Consider the following 13,183-nt stretch of genomic DNA (forward strand, 5'->3'; position numbering starts at 1 on the left):
GTATGAAGTGAGACAAATCTTCATAGCAAGCTTTTACAGCCGTATGCCCTTCCTAACATAAACCTCATCACAGAAATTAATGAGATGTAACAAATGACGTGATATGAGTAACTAAAACAGAGCTTTCTGTGTACCGTAGGTATAAAAGTCGTGTTCACCATTTATTATCTTTTTACGTTTAAAAATACTGCCTTCCGACGAAAATAGCCAGTATAACTTAAATACATTCTAAGTTTGTTAAATAATAGTATAGAATGTTTACACATACAATTCATAGCTCTTTATAGCCTAGAAGTCATGTGTTCGCTGCACAAAATTTTGAGGTTATCGCATTCTGGACACTCCTTTATTATTTTTGGCTGTAAAAGTGGGGAAAAAAGGAGTCTAATATGCGAGTAAATACGGTATTTACTTACATTTATGAGATAGTAAATTTAATTACGTGAAGAATTCTGGCAAATTTATAGGCCACCTTAACAAATTTAGAACTTTCCTTGTAGCTGCCCATTTGATTACTTTATACTACCCATATATTAATTATACTAATTGTGTAAATATGCTGGCAATCAACACAGTACCAGCACTTGACTGACAATGAGGACTTATATGAAAAGTAGGAAATGGCAGCAATCAACCAGTATGACCATAACACTGGAACAAACTTCAAATCATCACCCCAATATCTTGTTATGCTTACAACAATTTGGAAATTTTACTTCAAAACTATGATATCTAAGACGTAGATCTACTGAACTGAATGTTTCATATCTACAAACCTTCTGCTTTGGCGTCTACAAATGGAGGAATTTGACTCAACACACAATAGAACTGGACAGATCATAAGAAATGAAATCTAACCACATTAATAATAATTGAGTAAATGACAATATTCTTTGTGTTACTGTACTACTGAATGGAACCATCAATATACTAATTAACGGAGCTAAATTACATAACTTGAAATAATTATATTGTTTTCAATGTCCATAAAAATTCAACAATTTTGAATTTGTAGATTTTGTTTATAATCTATAAACATGGCTTCATCTGTGAGTCTCTGTTGGCACACACACACAAAATTTCTGAGAATATTAGGAGATAATAGTCGCAGATGACATTTCAGATCACAAAAATATGATGAACAAATGATGCAATGACAGTGAAAGAAAGAATACATTTTTCATCATTGCTTAAATACACTTCACATAATTTTTGCAGATATAGATTCAATAAAACCACATTCAGGAACATTAATATAATCTTAAACTTTCTGAATACTTTAGATAATTTTAACAAATCGTTTTTTAATATCCTTGTAAAGAAAGGATAACACTGATGAAAATGGCCAGTTTTTGGAGAAAGATTATCTGCAACTGAACACAACAGTGAATAGAAACTACATATTCCTTCTTGTATAGGGTTTGTGGTGTACATACCTTGTTTCTTCTTTGATGTACAGAACATGCTGATCAACAGTGTGTTGTTCTATGAATATTTCCTCCTTTGTGTCTTCAGAATGCTATAAGTAAGAAATAAGAAAAGTAGAAAAAAAAGTGAGGAAAAAGATATAAACAACGGACAGCTGAGAAAATAATTTTCATATTGGCACAATTACAGTCTAAGTGTAAGCACTAGACAAGGTAGTAATGGAATAGGAGAAAGATGAAAGGACAAAGACTGTCTCCAAAACTTTACCCTCCCCTTTCGCTTTCTTTTGTTTCCTATTTCCACACTGACTACCTATTTTCTTTATCCTCTTACATTCATATTCCCCTGCTCACATCTTTCTACACATGACTTGACTTGTCACTTCTTTGTTCCTTTCCATGTTCCTATATAAGTTCAATCCCAAAACATCAATCAATATCAAATAATCCCACATTATTCATACCACTTTCCCAAAAAGTAGACAATGCTGAAATCATAAGACATATCCATCATCCATCCCAGCACATCACATTAAGACGAACAAGAATGAATGAAAAATAAATAACTAAATAAATAATCAATAATCAATCAACAATAAAATCCTTCAATCAACAGTGATCAGCATTTAGAGCTATCACATAGGTGGCAGATTGTTTATCAAATTCTTACATATAAAACAAATTTGGAAATTTATGAAAATAATCTCTTGGTAAATTATTTCTCTCGCTAAATCCCATTCCTATAAATGGACATTTGCCACACTTTGTCCCCTTGAATTTCAAATTATTCCCATGTTGTGATCTCTCCTACTTTTAAACAACACTGGCTTATTCCAAGTGATCTCTCCAATGACAGCTCACAATATACCACTTAGTCGTGCAACTTGTTTCCCCTTCTCCAAGTCTTCCCAGCCCAAACTCTGCAAAATCTCTGTAACACAACTTTTGTGTCAGAAATCATCCATAAGAAATGGAACTGCTTTCTGTGCATTATTTCCTGTTCTCTAATCAAGTAATACTACTCTAATTGTGGCCTTGTGGCCTTTCCTCTCATTTACAACCCCTAAATAATCTCACATAATAATTACAGGATCAAATTAAGCTTTCACCTACTCTAATGCTCTTAATTCTATATTCTAGAAATATAGCCACCCCTTTAGTCACTATTCTATCCAACTGAATTGCACTTATTTTATGCAGTATTCTCCCATGATCGGCCCCATCAAAAGCCTTAGGTAGGTCAATCAATCATGATACAGTCCATTTAACCTCCTGAATCAAAAATATCTGCTATAGCTTACTTGTACTTGAAGTACAGTAGAATGACATCTCCTAAACCTGAACTACCTTCTTTCAATCCAGTTAGTAATTTTGTAAATGTATATAATATAATCATAAAGAATACTATCCAAGAGCATGCATGCAACAACAGTCAAGATGACTAGACTATAATTATTGGCATTATGTTTATCACCTTTTATTTATACAACTCTTCATGTGTTTAGTATACTTGCTTCATACAAACAGTAATCAATTAAGCACTACAGATATGTACTCTGACTTTAGTATATCCCCAGAAATCTTATCAATCACAGCAGCATTTCTAATTTTAAAATTTTGTATCATATTATCATGGCATTGCTGACGAGACCTAGTGTTTACAGTACATTATGTCTTCTGGTATGTGCTAGAAAATTGTTGTTACCTTGAACGATCTGTCACAGTCTTATCCTTCGCTTTGACAATAGGAAAGTGACCGATGTATGAGTGATGGTAGTAGTGCCATTACTAATACAGCTAATCCCTGCTATAAATGGTGCAAAAATGTTGCTCATAGGGTTGGTTGTTCTATGCATTTCAAAGGGTTGGCAAAGTGATATGCAATGGCAACTTCTGGCTTAGTGAGGAAAGCAACGAGAAACTAGTTCAGTCTTCATTTCCCCAGTTTTCCTCTTTTATGATGCCTAGGTCATCTATGACAACTAGCAGTGGTGCTGCTGTTGATCAAACAAGCCTTCAGACTGAGGACTGAACAGATATCATATTGTCCATGTCCTTTTAATCACAGGCCCATGTGAAAATGGGTGAAACTGTCATCTGTGTCAGGTAACGCACAAGGACACGACAACACATTTCCTGTGCCTTCTCACTGATGGGTGCGATACTCATTTACTCATGAAAGGTGTTATTTTTTTACATGATACAGGAGTGCAATGCCCATCAACTGAGTATACATAATAGATGCAGGCTTGAACACCAATGACGTTAAAACCATTCCTGTTGGATGTACTCAGGTAGATTATTTTATAGACATCTCTGACGTCATGAGATTTCTGGTCATCTTATCGTACGCTTTGAACACAGGAATGTGACCGAGTTATGGGTGATGCTAGTAGTGCCATTACTAATGCAGCCAATCCCTGCTATAAATGGTGCAAAAATGTTGCTCATAAATTTTCTTCAATTATAAAACTCACTTAAACATATCCTAACTACAACAAGTTATCTGAAACAATATAAATTTAGTGAGAGCAATATTCCTACAATATAAAGATTATGTAATAATAAAGCATGCATAATATTTACTAATCAAATAACTACAATAATTCTAAACCACATTTAGATGTATCCTAATTATAATAGTTTAACTGAAACAACAATTGCAGTTAAAACTATGAACCTATGAAACTTATGAACATATAAATTTTCATTAATTACGTACACAACATTTAGTTTGATGATATTTCCTTGGTTTATGGTAAAGTCAAAAAGGTGAAAAGTTTGGATGTAATTAACAGTCAAAGAATAATGGTCAGTTGAATTACTAAGGAAGATTAATTAAACATAACCTAGGGCAAATTAGGGTCATATTTGAATATTTTTGCAGTTTCTCTTTAACCAAATAATAGTTTTTTAACAATCTGCTTTACATCACACCAACACACACGAGTCTTATGACAATAATGACATATAAAAGGGCTAATATTGGTGTGGAAATGTGCAACCATAGAAATCCTGCACTTCAGATCTGTCAACAGTGGGTTTGAATCCACCATCTACCAAATGTATACCAATAGCTACATGGCCAGTTGTTCATTGCCACAAAAAACAATTGCCTGAATTCCTCCTAATCATAACCTTATTGTTGGGAGCAGGTATAAGAAATATCTTCGCTGGCTGAGTGGCTCAGACGGTTGAGGCGCTGACCTTCTGAACACAACAAGGCAGGTTAGATCCTGGTTCAGTACAGTGGTATCTGAAGGGGCTCAAATATGTAAGCCTCATGTCATTAGATTTGCTGGCACATGAAAGAATTACTGTGGGAAAAAATTCCGGCACCTCGGTGTCTCCGCAAACCGAAAAAGTGGTTAGTGGGACTGTCTTTCAGGTTAATCACATTAAATATTTTGAGGCTAATGTGAAGAAAATTGCAGTAAAACACTAGTAATTGGATGGTATATGCTGTAAAAGGGAATCAAGTCCTAATTAACACTGCCCTCGGGAAAAGAAAAAAAAGGTATGGTGAATTCCAGAGGGCTTTAAAAATTCACAACAATGGCTCACAGAGCAACTGCATTTCACAACGTGTTGTTCCATGGCTGCAACCAAGAAGACAAGAAATATCTTAAAACTACAGGTATTTGAATATCTCACTTCGCAAGCGAACACAATCATCAAAGCAGAAGTTTATTCCGATTAGAGCAACCACAATTTCAACATTGACTGCATTGTCCTTTCTAAAATAACTGATAATCTCCTGTCCTACTGGAACATTCCTGCAGACATAATACTTGCTGATCCCATTTTCCACACTCCTCAAACTCACCTATTACCAAAATCTCAAGTTTTCATGCACCATTTAATAATGGAGCACAAAAATCATGAGAACTACCATTTTCTCCAAAACACAAAATTGGGATGAACTGATAATTATCTACAAACAAGAAAGGAGGATGAAAAAACTACACCTAATCAATCTCTATTCCTACATAACCTACAAAACAATATTCAACTATTTTGGAACATACAAGAGGAGGATACCAATAACAAAAACACTTGTTGTTTGCAACACTCAGTCAAGACTAACAATGGAATAAGTGTCAATGACATCCTGCTTGTAGGGCCATCTATTGAAGAACATCTCTTCTCTCTAATCATCTGCTTGTGGCCTAGCACATTGCATTAACAGCAGAAATAGGAAAATGTACCATCATGTGAAATTCAACCATAACATTTACAACTTTCAATGTATACTCCGGCATGATAGGCCAAAATAGCCAATCAAAACATACAGTCTCCCGACCGTAACCTACAGAATAGCATTCCCTGCCATAAGATGCACAAAGAAATTCAACGATGAAGAAGGTACAGGCTTCCCTTCTGCAGGAAACACCATATATTCAAGACTTCAGTGTAGACAGCTGTATTTCCTACATGGGTGAATAACAGGAAGCAATCGAAATTTCGGAAGAACTACCAAACCTGCTCAATCGTTGAGGCTTCAACTTATGGAAGTGGAACTCTACTGGCCCAGTCTAACTGAATTAAATTCCAGCTCATCACAGAGAGATGCAACCAAATTAACTCAAAGATGATGATCATGATGTATTAAAAATATTATAAGTAATCTGGGCACCATTTCAGAATCAATTTAATGTCATATGTAATGTGAGAAAAGAACACAAATATTATACAACTGCTTTGTCTAAAACACTGTTCAGTCAAGAAATGTATCTATCTTCAATTCGTTAGGACTTGTTGGTCCAACTGACACACTACGGAAGCCTGTGGTAAAAGTGTATATGTCAGATCATTTAGCAATGAAGCTTGAGTGATGACAATGCTGCAGTGTGTAAAATGCAAGGTAGTAGTGGTTAAAAGATCTCCCTTCAATGTCACAGATTTGCAGAGCCCTACACAAGGAGATATTAAAGTTTCTGAGTACGAACCTGTGTCATTATTATTAAAGGATTAAATGGTTAAATGGTTAGCGTGCTGGCCATTTGTCACAGGAGTCCCTGGTTCGATTCCCAGCAGGGTCAGGAATTAACATTGGTTAATTTCACTGTCACGGGGGCTGGGTGTATGTGTTGTCTTCATTATCATTTCATCCTCATCACGACGCACAGGTCGCCTACGGGAGTCAAATCGAAAGACCTGCACCTGGCGAGCCAAACATGTCCTCGGACACTCCTGGCACTAAAAGCCATATGTCATTTAATTTCATTAAAGGATATTATCGTTATGTTCCTTAAACTTTGTTTTAATTTCATTCAAATTTGCAACATTATTGTTAACTGAAGTTCTTAATTGTGTTTGGATTTAAATTTTAATACAAATATAGCCAGTCTTTTTTCATTGGATATTTTATGGCACATCACTGGATATAAACACTGCAACTGGTTGAATCTGCATGATTCATCAACTGTCTGTGTACTGCTCTCTATCGCCACCGTTTTGAACCCTGGGAGTCAAGCTGTGAGTCTCTCAATGACAAGATGCCTGTTGATTTAGCTCCTTCTAAGATCGCATATATTGGATCCTAGTGTATCTTTGAACCATCCCAGTATGATTAAGCAGCGCTTCTCGATGGTATTTTAAAATTAAAACCTAGAGGTGGGTTGTAATTCTGGCTATTTTGACCAAATTGTTAATTTAATCTCCCAATGTGACCACTACGTTTTCTGTGCAAGCCTGTTGCTAAGGCTGTATTGGAATTTTTAACAGTAAGCCATGTGAAGGATTTTCCTTTTACATCATCGCCATCTCATTTGGTAAGTCAAATTATGAATAAACTGTTTATTCCTCTGTGGGCCTTCAAGTTCACAGCTATGAGGAACCTTCATTAAATGTGCTAAACAAAATGTCAGATAGGTGCATGATATTATTGCTGTAATTCACTTGGAACTGCCATTCGCCTCGAAACATTGTAATAGGATTGTGGCACTATATATCTAACAATTTAAGGTTATCTCCTTCAATTACTGATCGGTACATTTTGCCAATGAAGGACAGACCTCTGAAGGAATTATAAAACCTTAATGGAACATCCATTGGTTGAAACTAGCTTGTTCAGACTTTTAAAATGTAAAATTTCTAGGCACAAGGTGCCTTTGAATGCAACAGTTGTTCTTCTTCTTCGTTTTGCCTCATGACTGAGGTGTCGTGACTATCATAATATTCAGCCCTCTAGCCGATGAACCATACTCCGCCATTCTTCCCTATCTAAAGCTTTGAATGTGGTTACTCTGAGAGAACACTGTAGGGGGCCGTTCACCATGTCAATCCATCGCGTTGGTATTCGTCCTCGTTGTCTGGTTCCCTGGACTTTGCCCTCAACAATCAGCTTTTGTAGACTACCATCTCGGCGCATTATATGTCCAAAGTAGCGTACAATTCGTTGAGAGATCTTACACGATAGACGAACTTTTATCTGAAGTTGGTTCAAGATTGATGTGTTCGTGCGATGAGCTGTCCAAGGAATCCTTAACATCTTCCTCCAGCACCACATTTCAAAGCTTTCTATCCGTTCACGATCACGTTTGAGGATGGTCCACGTCTCTGCGCCATACAAGAAGACTGAGAAGACTAGAGATTCAACGAGCTTCTTTTTTGTCTTAATGGTGATGTTGTTATCTTTCCAGATCTTCCGCAGACGGATCATTGCTACCTTTGCTATTTCAATTCTGCGCTTTATTTCATCCTTGGAACCACCAGAATTGGATAGTAAGGAGCCTAGGTATACATACTGATGTACAACTTCACACCCTCCAATCTGTTTGATATGTGGACTGTTGTTGTTCTTACGATCAACAATCATGACTTTGGTTTTCTGTCGATTTAGGCGTAATCCAATTTCTAGGCTTGCTTCCTCTACTCTCTTGATCAGCTCTGTCAACTCCTCTTCAGATGATGCTATCAAGGTGGTGTCATCAGCAAATCTCAAATTGTTGATCTTGCATCCCCCAATGGAAAATCCTTTGTCCCAGCCTTCTAATGCAGTTCTCATTGCATATTCACCATAGATATTGAAAAGTAACGGTGACAGGATACATCCCTGGCGAACTCCAGCCCTTGTACGAAACTGCTGAGACTGTTTGTTTTGAATCTTCACAGTGGCTGTATTTTCCTTATACAAGGACTTGAGGAGATCAATCAAATGGAGTGGCAAACCCATGTCATCCAAAATTTTCCAAAGATGGTTCCATTTGACAGTATCAAAGGCCTTTTGGTAGTCAATAAAGCACAGATATACCGGAACATTGAATTCTCTAGCCTTTTCTATGATTTGTCTTAGGCTTAAGATCTGTTCTCGAGTACCTTTTCCTTTCATAAATCCAGTCTGGACTTCAGGAATTTGATACTCTAGAAATGCCCGGAGTCGCTTGTGCAGGATATGAAGCATAACTTTACTGGCATGTGAAATCAAAGCAATTAAGCGATAATTTTCACATTTTTTCCTCGATCCTTTCTTGTGGATTGGGACAAAGATTGACTGTACCCATTCCTCGGGCCATCTTCTGGAATTCCATATTGCTTGGCAGATTTTCAACAGCATTTCAATTCCAGCACCGTCTGTAGCTTTCAAGACTTCTGCACTTATTCCATCAGGTCCACACGCTTTTCCAGTTCTCAGCATTTTCAAAGCCATTTCTACTTCATCTCGGAGGATGTCAGGTTCAGGATCTGACTGCTTGTCTATCTTCACTTGGTCTTGTGCATTACATTGTTCACTGTATAGATCCTGGCAGTATAATCTCCATGTTTCCAGAACATTCTCTATATCCACAACATCATCCCCCTTTGAGTTCTGTATATTCCAGGAATATGGCTTGAATTCTCGAGTGATTATTCTAATTTTGTCAAAAAGATCCTTGCTGTGGTTTTGATTTGCATGGTCTTCAATCTCAAAACAAATGTTACTAAGGAAATTATTTTTATCTCTTCTACAAGAAGACTGAATCCTTCTATCAAGATCAGACATTTGCTCTCTTTTCTCTTTAGTGTTAATGCCAGATTTTTTAAGGCACCTTCTTTCTTCTACAAGCTGAAGGCTCAAGTCAGAGATCCACTGTTGCCTTCTAGTATTTGGTACTCGAGATTCATTCAAAGAGGACTCTATCCAGTTTTTTGTCACATTCCACAGCCCTTCTGCAGTTGTTATTGGATCCTGTAATATGGAGGCTCTTCGCGCCAATGATTCCTTAAAAGATGACATATTAACTACTTGTGGTATCCTGTATGATCTTTTAACTGGTGTTTGAAGTTTTATTCTTATTTCTGTTCTAAGAAGCTGATGATCACTGCCACATACTGCACCTGGACAAGTTTTGGTGTCCATTACAGAAGACCTCCATCTTGAACTGATCAAGATGTAGTCAATCTGATTTTTATATTGACCATCAGGCGATGTCCATGTGTACATGTGCCGTATGTGATGCTTGAAGACTGTATTAGTTATAGTGAACCTGTTTTGAATTGCAAACTCAAGAAGCCTGTTCCCCCGTTCATTTCTTTCTCCAATTCCGTATCTTCCTATCGATGTTCTGACATGCTCATCATGTTGTGTTGAACCAATTTTGGCATTGAAGTCTCCCATAACAATAGTTATTTCTCTGCTTGGAAAAGCTGAAACAGTAGCATCAAGATCTTGATAGAAGCGGTCGATTATTTCATCAGATGCATCCGCTGTTGGGGCATAAACCTGAATGATGTTGATGGAAAGTGGCTTGCATTTGAGAGTTAGTGTTATAATGCGATCATTAACAGGTTTATATCCTTTCACTAGGTCATTCAGTTTGTCACTGATCACAATTGCGACCCCGTTACTGCTTTTTTCTTCATTTCCAGAAAAATAGACCCAATGATTACCACTCCTAAAATGGCCATTGTTTTTCCAGTGAGTTTCACTTAGCCCAGCCACTCCTATATTATACCTTTCCAGCTCTTGTATTATCAGGAGAAGTTTTCCTGAAGCTAAAAGTCCTCTCACATTCCAAGTACCCACATTCTGCTTTGTTCTTCCAGTCGCAAATTTCGCATATGCAGCCTGGTTGCCTACATGCACATGCCCAGTAGCACATTTCACACTTTGCAGCCTGGAACCGCAAAAGCGCCGGTTGTCAGCCGGGTCGCATGACGAATTAGATCCATTTAAAGCAGCTATCATGATAGTGTTCATGGGAATAATAGTGTAGTGAGGTCCCTCTCTCTTCCACACCGCAGTACCACAACCGAAAAACCAGTCATTCTGGTGACGCTTGAGGCTCTCCGCTCTTGACCCATCTCGAGCATGAATTGCTCTGTGCATCAAGTCGATACTGATGGCGCTGCTGCCCGACATCAGGTTTTCAGTGGATTCCAGTGGCATTTCCTCCACTGAGGGACCACCGCCCTTCCTCCCTCAAGGAGCTCATCCGCCCGAAGCCGTTGGCTCCCTGAGGGTGTCAGGTTATTTCTCGCCGCCTAACACTCGGCGTGGAGTCGCTGGCTGTTCTGTCTACTCTATACCGTCAAAAATACGTCCATTGTAATGGTGTCAACAGGTGTAGACTCTAGTTCCTTGGCAACGTCGATAAGAGCATGCATAGTTCCCGTCTTTGTCATAGTTTCCATGGCATTGATGGCAGATGGAACAAAATGGCCGACACTTAGGGCAATGCAAATATAGTAAATAATTATATCGAGTGTCTCTCATAGTAATGTTGTCTATGGATTAAGGGCAAAACAAGATGACTATCACCTATGGCATAAAAACACAATAGACTTACGTTAAAAATCAATATCAAATGATCACTAATTCACTAGACAACACTCACACACAATAAATATATGCCACAGTGTCATAAATACTGCCAAGAAGCCGCTAACAAAGCACAGTTCCCTTTATATATAGATATTTTATGCTCTTACACCACACTAGTTCTTGCATTTGGCAGCCATTCGCAACAGTTGTATTCCTCCATATATCGAGCAGTCTGCATTATATGCATCAATCAGTGAGGTCTTATTTATCAAAAATGATTTTTATATATCTAATGTCAAAGTTTTAAATACTGAACAGAAATATTTATTATAAATCACCTTACCTTTAGACATTATACGGTTGTAATAACATGGACAAAGTACAAAGAAAACCTACAACCTATTTTCCAGTCAGTGACTGGGTCAGGGATGGAATGAATGAAGCCCCCATCTTGAGGCAAGGACGGGAATTGTGCTGGCTACCGAAGCCTGTTGCACTCCTCTGCGGCAAAGATTAATAACTGATGGACGAAATGAAATGATAGTGGAGAATATTGCTGGAATGAAAGATGGCAGGAAAAAACGGAGTACCTGGAGGTAAACCTGTCCTGCCTCCACTTTGTCCTGCAAAAATCGCACATAGAGTGACCAGGGTTTGAACCACAGAACCCAGCAGTGGGAGGACGACGTGCTGCCACCTGAGCCACGAGTAAAACAGAATGATTCTTAAATATAAATCACAAAAGTAGAGGAGACTATATTATTACATACTAAAATATCCTGAAAAAAAAAAATCAATTTCTTATCTCTATCTGTCCACAGAGAGTGGAACATGTATTCAATCGTCTTTGTTTCTTTTATATCTCTCCAATTCTTCCTGGTACTCCTTTGATGATATTGTGTATATTTTCCAAAAATAAACTGATGAGGTTTGAGGAACTTTGAGAAAATCTTTGGAAGAATCCATTGTATTATTCTATTACTTGAGGTGGGTGAACAAGCAAGCAAGCAAGTTCCAAAGCAATTTCATGATCATTCAATATTTTTGGCTTGTGAACTTTTACCCTGATCTTCAAAATGACAGCACCAGGAAGATCTTCCTTGAGAGAAGGTACCTCTGAATGTTTACCATTCCACGTAAAATCATCTTTGCCCTGATCACCATCATCTTGCTCTGATGAACTATCTGTCATTGTTTCATTTTTATTAGCCATATTATTTCATGTGTTGCATTGTACCAAGTTATACACTTTTCCAATAAGTGTACAAATCTGATTCACCATCATTCTGTTTTTCTCCATCATGTCATTGAAGTGATCAAGAAAACGAGGAGGCAAGAATTCTTCCAGTTCATACTTAACTTCCTACTGGAAGTGAAAGGGGATGAAGGGCTGCCTTCGTCACTCTTTGCTGTTGCCTTCCTAGTGGAGTTTTCAAATAATCTGCAACACATTTTGTGTAGTCCACAGAATCATGATCTAGTGGAGAGAGACCACACTTAAGAAAGGCGCTTTTTACAAAATCTGGGCTAACAGCATCATCTTAAACTTTCTTTAACATGGGTGCAAAATTTATCTTGGTTTCTGATGCACTGAGAGTTTGTATATTCTCGTCTTAGAAGGCATTTACTCACAATCTGTTTAGAGGTGTAAATACACCGATATCTGCTCGTTGTAGAAGATCGGTGGCATTAGGGAATAGAGAGCACAATATTATTCCATGGTCATGAAAATATTCACTGACTTGAAGGGATGAATAACTGCTGTGTCCGTCAAGAAATAGGATAGCACGAAGTGTAATTTTCTCTACCCCTAGCCATGACCTAAAGTTCTGAAGGTAGTACAGAAACATTGGGGCCTTCATCCAGTCACCTTCAGCTTTCTCGTAGATCTACGGCAGTCTGAATCTTCTGATGCCCAGATAGACTGACATTTAACGTTGTTAAAGGGATCTGGTATGTTTCGGATGCTTGCCTTTTGGACATCATACTGGACTTAACCTGCTGAACAGCT

General features: G+C 37.7%; 1 long non-coding RNA gene across 1 annotated transcript in view; it reads right to left on the reverse strand.

Annotated features, from left to right (window-relative positions):
• Window positions 1–1,406: 1,406 nt before the first annotated feature.
• LOC137501068 (uncharacterized) overlaps window positions 1,407–13,183 on the reverse strand; it is a 31,365-nt gene continuing 19,588 nt past the window's right edge. The window contains exon 3 of the long non-coding RNA XR_011018330.1: window positions 1,407–1,519. This is a non-coding gene — a long non-coding RNA (uncharacterized lncRNA). The remainder of the gene's footprint in view (window positions 1,520–13,183) is intronic.

This window comes from Anabrus simplex, chromosome 5, assembly GCF_040414725.1.
Source record: "Anabrus simplex isolate iqAnaSimp1 chromosome 5, ASM4041472v1, whole genome shotgun sequence".
NCBI lineage: Eukaryota > Metazoa > Arthropoda > Insecta > Orthoptera > Tettigoniidae > Anabrus > Anabrus simplex.